The sequence below is a fragment of the Galeopterus variegatus genome, unplaced genomic scaffold, assembly GCF_000696425.1.
Source record: "Galeopterus variegatus unplaced genomic scaffold, G_variegatus-3.0.2 Scaffold5201, whole genome shotgun sequence".
Taxonomy (NCBI): Eukaryota; Metazoa; Chordata; class Mammalia; order Dermoptera; family Cynocephalidae; genus Galeopterus; species Galeopterus variegatus.
This window is the reverse complement of record NW_007731312.1, coordinates 186,481-197,673: the sequence shown is the minus strand read 5'-3', so window position 1 is coordinate 197,673 and position 11,193 is coordinate 186,481.

Below are 11,193 nucleotides of genomic sequence, written 5' to 3'. Positions count from 1 at the left end.
TATTGCTGTAGAACTAGTCTATGCAAGCCCTACTCTAAACTTACTGGGTCTGCAGCTTGTGGGAACCAACAACAAAATACACCAAGGTAACTCCCTCTTTAATATAATTCCCCTTCTTTAATTAATAAAAACTGTAAAAATGATTTTAGGATATCTCATAAATATGCAACATTGCATAAAGGTCAGAAAGAGAGAGACAGAAAAACTACTTGAAAGCTAGCACTACCATAATTTGTGTTTATTTCCTAATGTGGTGGGCACATTATTTTGCACCTGACTTTTTTAACATAGCATATCCCAGAAATATTTTCCATACTTCTGTGAAGTCTTTCTAATTGTCATATTTAATAGTAACACAGCTTTTTTTCTCCTCACTTCAGCAATGGCATTCTTTTTTGTGACTCCATTTCTGAGTTACTATTGTTGATAATAGAGTTATGAATTCTCACTTCTTGGCCTTATGCCTTAAGCAGAGAATTATTCAGTCTGTGGCTCTGAGGAAGCCTTAGGTAAGCACAAGGGGAACAGTGCACGGAAAGATGTGTTTTCAGTGGTGTGCCTGCTGTCACAGGGCCCCTTCCTGGTGTCTCAGGATGGGACCACCACACTGACCCATTTGTAACTGGCATATGGTCACAGAGTCCACTGGCCTCCAAATATATGGCAATAAGTGACTTTGGTTCAGCCCTAGAGCTCCCTACAAAGACTAACATTTGTGAGAGAAACTGAAGGAGCCATAACACACACTTGTTTGCCTTTCAAATATTGCCTACATTTAAATCAAAATGCTTCAAGTAAATCCCTCATTGATATTTCAGCAGAGCTGATTTCTGTTGCTGAGCTTGGAGTTAGTCGCATGTTGAATGATAAAAGCCTTGGCAAGATACCTCAACCAATATCCTCTGACAGTCCAGCTCAAGGCATCCTTCATCATCCACACAGGGTTTTCAGTTCTGGTTGTCTTCCTGGGGGTTCTGGAACACATTACTGACAGCTTAGACATCCTCAACTTCCTCAGCATGAACTGAGGCCAATGTGGATGCATTTGTTAGGAAGGACAGTGCCATTAATTCACGCAGTAAGTAAATGGCACAGGAACTAGCTATTGCAGCAAGATTTTGTACTGTGTTGAGGATATTTAGGAACATTTTTAAGTCATTAACACAGTCAAGATTTCCTCCCCTAAAATCAAAATTCAAAAAATTTCTCCACTAAGATCATAGACCAAAATTAATTTAATGTGGTAAAGAGTAAGAGTGAAAAGTAAAACAAAATAAAGTCACTTTTAAAATCTAAAAAAAAAAAAAAGGATAAATATCTATCTGATACTTGAATAGGGACTTTTTAAGCCTTATGTAAGGGGAAAATCACAGAGGATTTGACTACATAAATATGAAAACTTTCATATGTCATTATGATAAATAAGATTGAAGTCCATCAAAAAACTGGTAAGCCTTGCCCACATCCAGGCACACTGCCAGCGCGTTGGGGCCTGGCCCAAGGATCCAGTGCACGGGGCTGGGGACTGGACTCTCAAACATAATGAAAAAACACAGTGGATATCAACTAGATGACAGAGATTTTAAAGTAGAAATTACAAAGATGCTTCAATGAATAAAATGAACATGTTTGAAACAAATGAAAAAATAGAATTCTCACAAAGAAAAAGTCATTCCCATCTGGCAGTAATAAAGTGCTGGTGGTGTCAGAGAACATCTAGTATAGTTGGGGCTGAAAATCAATTGAAAATCACTTCTCATACAAGAACTAGGAAGTTCTCAAACATAATGAAAAAACACAGTGGATATCAACTAGATGACAGAGATTTTAAAGTAGAAATCACAAAGATGCTTCAATGAATAAAATGAACATGTTTGAAACAAATGAAAAAATAGAATTCTCACAAAGAAAAAGTCTCAGCAGAGAAAGGGAGGAAATAAATGGAAATTTTAGACCTGAAAAAATACAATAACTGAAATAAAAATCTCAACAGCAGAAAGGAGGGGACAGAGGAAAGAATCAATGAACTGAAAGCTAGAACGATGGAAAAAACCCAATCTGGACAATTGAGAGAAAATAGACTAAAAATATGAACAGTGCCTCAGGGGCCCATGGGGCTATAACCAAAGATCTCACATTCATGTCACGAAAAAGTCTCAGCAGAGAAAGGGAGGAAATAAATGGAAATTTTAGACCTGAAAAAATACAATAACTGAAATAAAAATCTCAACAGCAGAAAGGAGGGGACAGAGGAAAGAATCAATGAACTGAAAGCTAGAACGATGGAAAAAACCCAATCTGGACAATTGAGAGAAAATAGACTAAAAAAATGAACAGTGCCTCAGGGGCCCATGGGGCTATAACCAAAGATCTCACATTCATGTCACTGGAGTCTCTGAAGAGAGGAGGAGGAGGATAGGGCTGAAAAGTATTCAAAGAAGTAATCGTTGAAAATCTCTCGAATTTGGCAAAAGACATAAACCTACAAATTGAAGAAGTGTAACAAACCCCAAACAGAGTAAACCCAAAGAAATCCACACCAAGACATATTATAGTTGAACTTCTGAAGAGTAAAGGCAAAAAAAAGAAAAAAAAAGCAGCAAAAGAGAAATGACACCTTACATAAGGATAGGCAACTTGAAGGACAGAAGATTTCTTATTAGAAACCATGAAAGCCAGATGGAAGTGGCAGACTTTTTCAAGTGCTGAAAATAAGGAACCGTTAGCCCAGAACCCAGTGATATCCAGTGAAAATGTTCTTAAAGAATAAAGGGAAAATTAAGTCATTCTCAGATAAAGGAAAGCTAAGATAATCTGTCACCAGTAGACTTATCCTTCATTTTGCACAAGCATTTGTGCTTTTGCACAAGCATTTTCAGGTATTGTAGCAGCCAAGTGGTGTCAAGGGCACACTTTCTGGAATAACAGTGCAAGTTCCCTGTTCAACATGGTTCCACAGACCTCACCAAGCTGGTCTATGGTTGGACGTTAGAAAGGTCTATAACCTCCTAATATTGTATGGACAACTTTGTTCCCCATGTGGATTTCTTTGAGGTGACAATCCAATGTTTTCATCAGATTCTCAAGGGGCCCAGGACCTAAAGATGTTTAAACCATACTAATATCCTCAATGATACTTACGTCGATCCCTCATGCTGGCTTAATGGCTTTGAGAACTTTCTTCCTCGTTTGAGTTAAAATGGGACTTGGCAGATAAGCTAGTATAAAGATGTATTCATTTAAGAATCTGGAAATTTTATCATTTACATTTCTTACTCGGTATTCTAGTGAGGAAGTTGAAATATAGTGGCATGGGCAGCTGGTGAAGAGCCAGTGAAGAAATCTCAGTGACAGGTGGCTGAAAGGACTTAAGAACTTGCTTGTGTTGACATAGAAGTTGTTTGTGCTGCAAGTGTTGTACTTTCCCCACTATGTGTGCATAAATTGAGAATGGTCGAGTTATGAGTACATGTCTGGATATAACCATGTATGGCACAGAAAGAGAACATGTAGGGATCCGGGAGGTGAAGATGACCTCTTCTCATGAGCAATCTGCAAAAATCTTGAATCAGACTTTGGGTTTCCATAAGTTATTGACCTAGGTGTTTAAGCCAATCATATCTAAAGCTCAAGGGGTGAGGAGGCACCCAAATCCTAACCATACTTGTTAGTACAAGGATGGGTTTCTACTGGAACCCACAGGAGTATTTTTAACCCAGGACATAATCTCCTGATGGGCTTGAGTAGATATTGCTTAGAGGCCTCTAAATTTCATCCTGTTGTCTTCACATATTAAATCATTTCTGAGGGCCGGCCCGTGGCTCACTTGGGAGAGTGTGGTGCTATCAACACCAAGTCAAGGGTTAAGATCCACTTACTAGTCATCTTAAAAAAAAAAAAAATCATCTCTGTACTGGGCAACTAGCTCTTCTATTAAAATATATTGAGTGCCTACTCTGTAGAGGTCTAAGACCATAAGACAGACGACTAACTCCAGGGCCTTGACCTCACAAGACACGAACAGACACCAATGTAATGAATACTTATATTATTGAGACAACTTTAAACAGATGCATATACAAGAACTATGTTAGCAAAGAAGTAGGAGTGACTAAATAATATTAATGCAGGTATGTTTTAGTCACATGTCCAGTCTTCCTCAAACCCTAACTTTCTCATTCTCTTCTCTTAATACTCAATGAACTGGTCAATTCCATTTGCCCATTCAATGATTATTTGTTGAGTACTTGCTATATCCTACATGTTGCAGAAATCTTAAGTATAAACGAAGTTTCTTTCCACTCATGGCTTTACAAAATACTAGCGAGAAAAAATAAACCTCACAAAGCACCTGTACACAGCACAGGCTATAGTCTGGAAAGAGTTCAGGAAGGAGGAGGAGCTTAGCTTGGACCTGCAGCTGTGAACAGGAGCTTGGTACCTGGAGGACAGAGGAAGAGAGAAGAGGGCCTTCTGAGCAAGGGTTATGACTTGGGAGCCTCATGACAGTGAACAGGCTCGTGGCGTGTTGATGGGACATGAGAAAGCAAGAAAAGTGACTGAATTCAGGGTGTTTGGAGGAAAAAATGAGAAAAAGTTTAGATTGATGGGAGAGATCAAACTATCCAGGGCTTAGAACTCCCCCACAAAAAAATAATTTAATGAATTAGAGTAAGTACTGCATACTCTGTGCACAGGACCCATTTAGCACTTTCTGGAAATATAAAGGGCTAATAAATGAATTACAGGTTTTCTTTGACAAACTGAATACACTAGATTGTTCTGTTATCTGGACTTCATATTTAACTTCTTGTCTTTGCCACTTTTATTAAATGTCAGTCACTGCCACCGCCTTTAAACATTTGCACTTGGATTTCTCTGCTGTTGTGAGGCCTATTGCTGATCACATGGAAAGTCGTGCAGGTGACCTGGATTTCTAAGTTGTGCTCACATTGCTGGCCTTTTGTCTACAACTCCTAAGATGATGACACCTTGTCAAATGTGTCACAACCCAATACAGGCCACCCTTTCTCCTTGTCACCTTCCAGACTGGTGTTTTTGAAAATATGTCAACACATATGCTTGGAGTAAAGTTGTGGAGGTGAGGGTGCAGGTAAAAATGTGATCACAGTTATGCTCAGGGAATAAAAAATAGCAGACCAATAAACATATATTTTTTTTACCCAAATAGCTAGGCAATTTGAGAAACATAAAAACAGCAGAGCTTTGGAGAGAACCAAGTAACTAACTAAGCCTTAAAACAAAACTTGAATATTGTTTATAAAAAGTAGCATGAGAAATAAGTATGGGACAGAGTCAGGGTTCATATGGGGCTTCTAAGTAGGAGGGGGCTGAGAAAGAAATTCCTCTCGGTACTGTTTTGGATTTCAGAGGGCTCCCAGGTTATCCCAGAAGCTTCCTTGTCCAGCCTCTTCCCTTCGCCGTTCTTTTTGACCTGGGCTCCTTTCTTCTGTTGGCCATGTACGGAATGAAAGGCAGACTCCTGACTTCTCCCCTAGCGTCCCCACCTGCTCACTCCACATCATTAAAGGAAAACACACGGCTGCTCTTTTCAGGTTTTCTGGGGCTTTTCCAGTTGTGTAAGAGGACTTCAGCCTATTGGGGAACGCTTCCCAACCCTCTTTCTGTTTTCACCTACCCCAACCCCTAAGAAAAGGAACCACATGGAGACCCAAAGCAATGAAATAGTTTCATATAGTATATCAAAGGACATTTCTGTCTTAGTCTCTTGAGAATTTAATAACTTAAGCTGAAACAGGAAGTTTGCGCCTAATGAGAATGAGGGAAGGACCCAGCAGAGCCTGGAGCCACATAGCTTGCAGAGAGAGAAGAGAGTCCTAAGTGTTCGCCCTTCCCTTTTGTTTACTTCTGTTTCTTTTTTTTTTTTTTTTTTTTTTTTTTTTTTTTTTTTTTTTTTTTTGTCCTTTTTGACACCGGCCGCACCGCGCTCAGCCAGTGAGCGCTGTGAGCACACCGGTCATCCCTATATAGGATCCGAACCCCCGGTGGGAGCGCTGCTGCGCTCCCAGCACCGCACTCTCCCGAGTGCGCCACAGGCTCGGCCCTTTACTTCTGTTTCTTTTTTTTTTTTTTTGTCCTTTTTGACACCGGCCGCACCGCGCTCAGCCAGTGAGCGCTGTGAGCACACCGGTCATCCCTATATAGGATCCGAACCCCCGGTGGGAGCGCTGCTGCGCTCCCAGCACCGCACTCTCCCGAGTGCGCCACAGGCTCGGCCCTTTACTTCTGTTTCTGACAGACATGCTAATCCTAACCAGGCCTGGCCAGGCTTTCATGTGACAAACAGGTTGTGAGGAAGGTACAAGATAGCTGTATTTTCAAGACAAGACAGGAAACATCGAGAATAACCAGGATCTCAGGCTGGGGTTCCATTTTTTCCTTTTTACTCGGAGGCAAGTTCCAGTTGCTCTCTGCACAAAAGTCAGTCATTCTGCTATACTGAATTTTCAGTACAGGGTTTAGATATATTACTTACCCTCAGTTTACAGTTTGGTACCATTGGAGTGGAAAAGCAGAAATCACTTAAGAAAGTGACTATAGCATACAATGAAGCTGCTTTTCCTGCAACGTTTTCAAATTACATCTCTTAACGTATTCAACTCAAAAATATTTGCTGCTAACTTACTTGGGGTGGTGAAGGATAAAGATATACAGTTTCTCACCCAGAAGAAATTCCAGACTAGTGGAAGAAATAAGACAAGCCTGGTGCTGTTATGTATAGCAGACTGTGATAAGCCCCCTAAGAAATGCTCAGGTGAATAGCTACGAGACTGCATGAAAAACTATTACATCAGGCTATGGGCTTCAGAGAAGAGATAGGATTTCCTTTGAGATTTTGAGGAAAGAGGATTAAAATCAACTGCCAGTGGGAATGGGTAGAATGAGTCAAATCGAAGGGAAACAGGGTGAGGAAAGGCATAAAATTATGAAAGTCTGAGGTTTCGTAGATTCAGGAATTAATGGGGACTCTGGGTTGGCTGAAAATAAAAGGTATGTGAAGTGATTTTATCATTCTGAAGTAAAGATGGAGAACTTTGCTTTGACATGTTATATGAAGATACTTCATTGCTTTGCTTTGGGTCTCTGTGTGGCTCCTTTTTTTTTTTTGTAGGTGAAAACAGAAAAAGGGTTGGAAATGAGTCCCCAATGGGCAGAAGTCCTCTTACACAATTGAAAAAGCCCCTCAGAAAACCTGAAAAGAGCAGCCATGGGTTTTCCTGTAGGCAGAAGAACTACCTGTCAGAGGTCTTAAATGTTGTGCCAGGATGGGCAGTCCAAACACTAATGCAAACTACAGGATCTTTTATGCAGGATAAGACCTTGACCAGGTCTTCCAGGCTCGGTGAGAGGTTTCCTTCCATGTACCTACCCTGTGATATCTTGTATCATACTGGATTGAAACTGCTCCTTACATATACCGTCCTATACACTGTAGACTCTTTTAAAGCAAGAGCCACTTCTTGACTGTGAAAGATGAGCTTCTAGAGAATACCTGCAGAGCTTTGTACATATCATGGACTAAAAAAGTGTTTTGAATAGATAACTGAAAATAATGGAGTTGACGAATATTGTAGCAGTTCTGGGGATTCAGAAATATTTTGGATGGAGACTTGAGAGCTTTTGGGGACTGAGGGAATGTAGTGAATGGGCGAAATGGTTTTCAACCTGGTGAATCAGAAGTGGAGGTGCCTTGAACAGAAATAAGGTAATAGGAGATCAGCACTGCTATTTTGATGGGGAAACATGCTGGCACACTCTTCTAAACCCTCATTCTCAGAGTTATCTAAGCTGAAATAGAATGCTTGATCCCTGTAAATGGACATCAGACAGTAAATACAAAACAAAATCAATATGCTTATGATATTCAGTGTTTGCTTCCATGTATTTTTTAAAACTCCTGTATATTAAAAGGCAAATTGTGCCTTTGTTAGGTCCTTTTTGCATGTCAATATGCAGTTTAATATCTTGCTTCACATTTAATGTACAATTAGTCTCTTTTACCCTCAACAAAACAAGGAAACTCCTATAGAGAAGATGAAAAGAAATTGGTGGATCTATTATTTATTAAATCATTACATTACGGAGCAAAATAGTAACTCTGCCCTGTTACTCCCCCAGATCATCCTGGTTGGGTAGAAGTGAAGAGAGACTGTGGTCACCTTTAATCCAAAATGGCAGGGTTCACTCTCTGTCACTTTCTTCAATAATACAAATAGAAATCTAAAATGCTATTTAATTTCAAGGTTTAAAAAAAATTAAACACTGGGCCGGCCCGGTGGCGCACTGGATAGTGCGCCGCTTGGGAAGCGCGGCGGCGCTCCCGTCCGAGGGTTCGGATCCCACATACAGACCGGCTCCCGCTCACTGGCTGAGCGAGGCGCGGGAGCAACACCGAGGCTTGCGATCCCGTTGCCGGTCCCCGGTCCGGTACGGGGGCAACACTGAGGGTTGCAATCCGTTGCCGGACACGGAAAAAAGACAAAAAGACAAAAAAAATAAAATAAAATAAAATAAATAAAATAAAATCAACTAAGAAATATAATATTCACTCTAAAAGACCACCAATCTTTGAAAATGTATATTTATTTGCATTTCAATTTCTCATCTTAAACCTTAAATAAATGTTATTTGAATTTACTCTCACTGTATTTTATTTACATAGCAACAACAGTCACAAAAATACCACAATACATAGTTTCTGTATGATTTTGTTATTATTTCTGACAGTAGCTGTGAAATTTGTTACCACATTTTAGCTAAGAAATGCTATAAATCTGCTAAAATTTTTCAACTTGTCAACACAATTTTTTTATGTGACCATTGTAAAAAAAAAAAAAAAAAAAAAAAAAAAAAAAATTAAACACTGAATGTTTAACATATTAAATTCATGGAATTAAGCATAATGTTAACAAAGAGATTATTAATAGTGGTAGAGTGTAATGTTCAGGAATGCAACTTTTTATACAAAGAGCCCTAGAAACGGTGATAACTATTAGTGCTCTAAGAGAACTACAAAGTGTTGCAGGAATTTGGAGCAGGGAAACTTCTTTTACGGCTGGATGATCTAGGAAGTATTCATGTGCTTAAGGATATGTGAGCTTGACCTTGAATTACAGTAGATTTGCAACAGGCATCCACGCAAGGAAAAAGATTTCAAATAATAAACTGCAGAAAGCTGTATCACTTCAGAGTTACTGTATATTAGAACTAGAAAACTGACTATGCTCCAAGCCTACAACTATTAAGAAATATGTATCCCAGTAGTTAACCAGGAAACACATAAAGAATAGAAATGTTCCCAATTACACTGCTGCAAAAATTAAGTTAAATATTACAGAGTAGTATGTGCAATAAAATTCAGGTTCATCATAATTTATGGCATGTTAAAAGAATGCAGTCCCTTTGGAAGAAAACCTTATTTTCCCATTGACTTATAATTATAGATGTGCTTAATTCCATCACTGATTTATTTCTATTGGTAATGAATATCAGTACTATAGCTTAAAGTATCTCTCTTTCTTGTATATCAAGTACTTAATGACCTGTAAATGAACTCTTAAGTATATTAGGGAAGCTCATTACTTAAGGTAATTATTTAACAAAGTAATGACCCTTTGGTTATGCAAATTACTGACATCAAATTATAAATTTGTAAGTATCCAGTTTTATGTTTCATTCTGGGCCCTCAAAATGACCTTCCAATCCAGGTATTGCTTGATCTAAAGATGAAAATATATACTTTAAGGGTGAGAGAGTAGATGTTACCAACATCTAGGGATTCTTTCATTTTCCTGCAGGTAACAAAGCTGGAGCTTCAGTCCAGAATGATGATGACGACAGATTTGGCTTGTTATATTTCCCCCCCAATGGGTATTTATTTTTATGAATATAGTATGTGCCAATTAGAAGACACATACTAAAGATTTTCAGCTTTAATGCCATTTTATTTGAAGCCCATCTTTATCAGGCAGACATTTATAATTGTGTGTGTGTATTAAGTGCCAAAAACTTACTAGGTACTAGAAATAATCTGTGCCTGGTGCGATGGAAGAAGGGTGGCTGGGGGGAAGGAAACGGGCAAGTCAATAAACTAACCCATGTGCTAAGTGAGAGGGATGGACTATGGTCAGACACTGAGATTTAGAAGGACCATTTGGTCTAGACTGCGAACACAAGAGAAGGTTTTAGAAGTGGAAATAGATTGAGGGTCAAGAGAAGTAGAGGCTGGAGATGGGGAGTGTGGCAGAAAGAAAAAGCATGTGAGAGAGGTGGGAACTGCCGATAACCCAGTGTGCTTCCAGTGCTGAGTGTAAGAAGGAAGGGAAAGAAGCAGGGACCAGACCACGAAGGGTCACGTGAGAGAAGTTTGGTGAGAAGTTTTTACTGAGTGAGAAATCGGGAGATACTGAAGGTTTTTAAGCAAGGGAGTTACAAAATTGAATTTACATTTTAGAAAGATCACTTTAGCTTCCGCAGTATTTTCATATTGGGTGAAGGGTTGGGAAGGGGGTAGAGCCAGGTGTGATATTAAAAGTAAACAGTAGCCTATTTTGCAGGAACCAAAGTATGAGGAAGGTCCTGTGTGTACTGAGTAACCCTTTAGTTGCTGCATCAGGGCACTGTGAGACTCAAGGTAGTGACTATTTACTGTTATATGAGGGATTTTCAAAAAGTTCATGGAAGGATTTGTATTATCTTTTAATTCAATTTTTCCATAAAATTTTTGAAGTACTCTTGTACAGAGGTATTCAGTATTTTACTAATTGTAAGTCTGTACTCCACGTGCTAGCTGAATTTGTTCCTGGTAGAGGACACCAGACTCCTCAAGGAGAGCCGTTCAGATTATATTACCCACATTGTTTATATTACACACATTAATGTTAACAAAAAAAGTCACAGGAGAAATGAAGATAATTGAATACACTCAAGACACTCAACAAGCAAAATGAACAGGGCTTGTCTACTGATTGGATGGTGGGGATTGAGTGAAAGGGAGGGGAATGGGGATGACTCGTCTCCTGACTCGGGTGAACAGGTGGATGCTGTGGCCATTCATTGGTTCAGTGACAAGAGTGCAGGAGTAGTAGAATAGTGGTGGGTGGGGACACTGGTTACAGTTTGTTTGAAGAATCCTTGGGACATTCAAAAAGA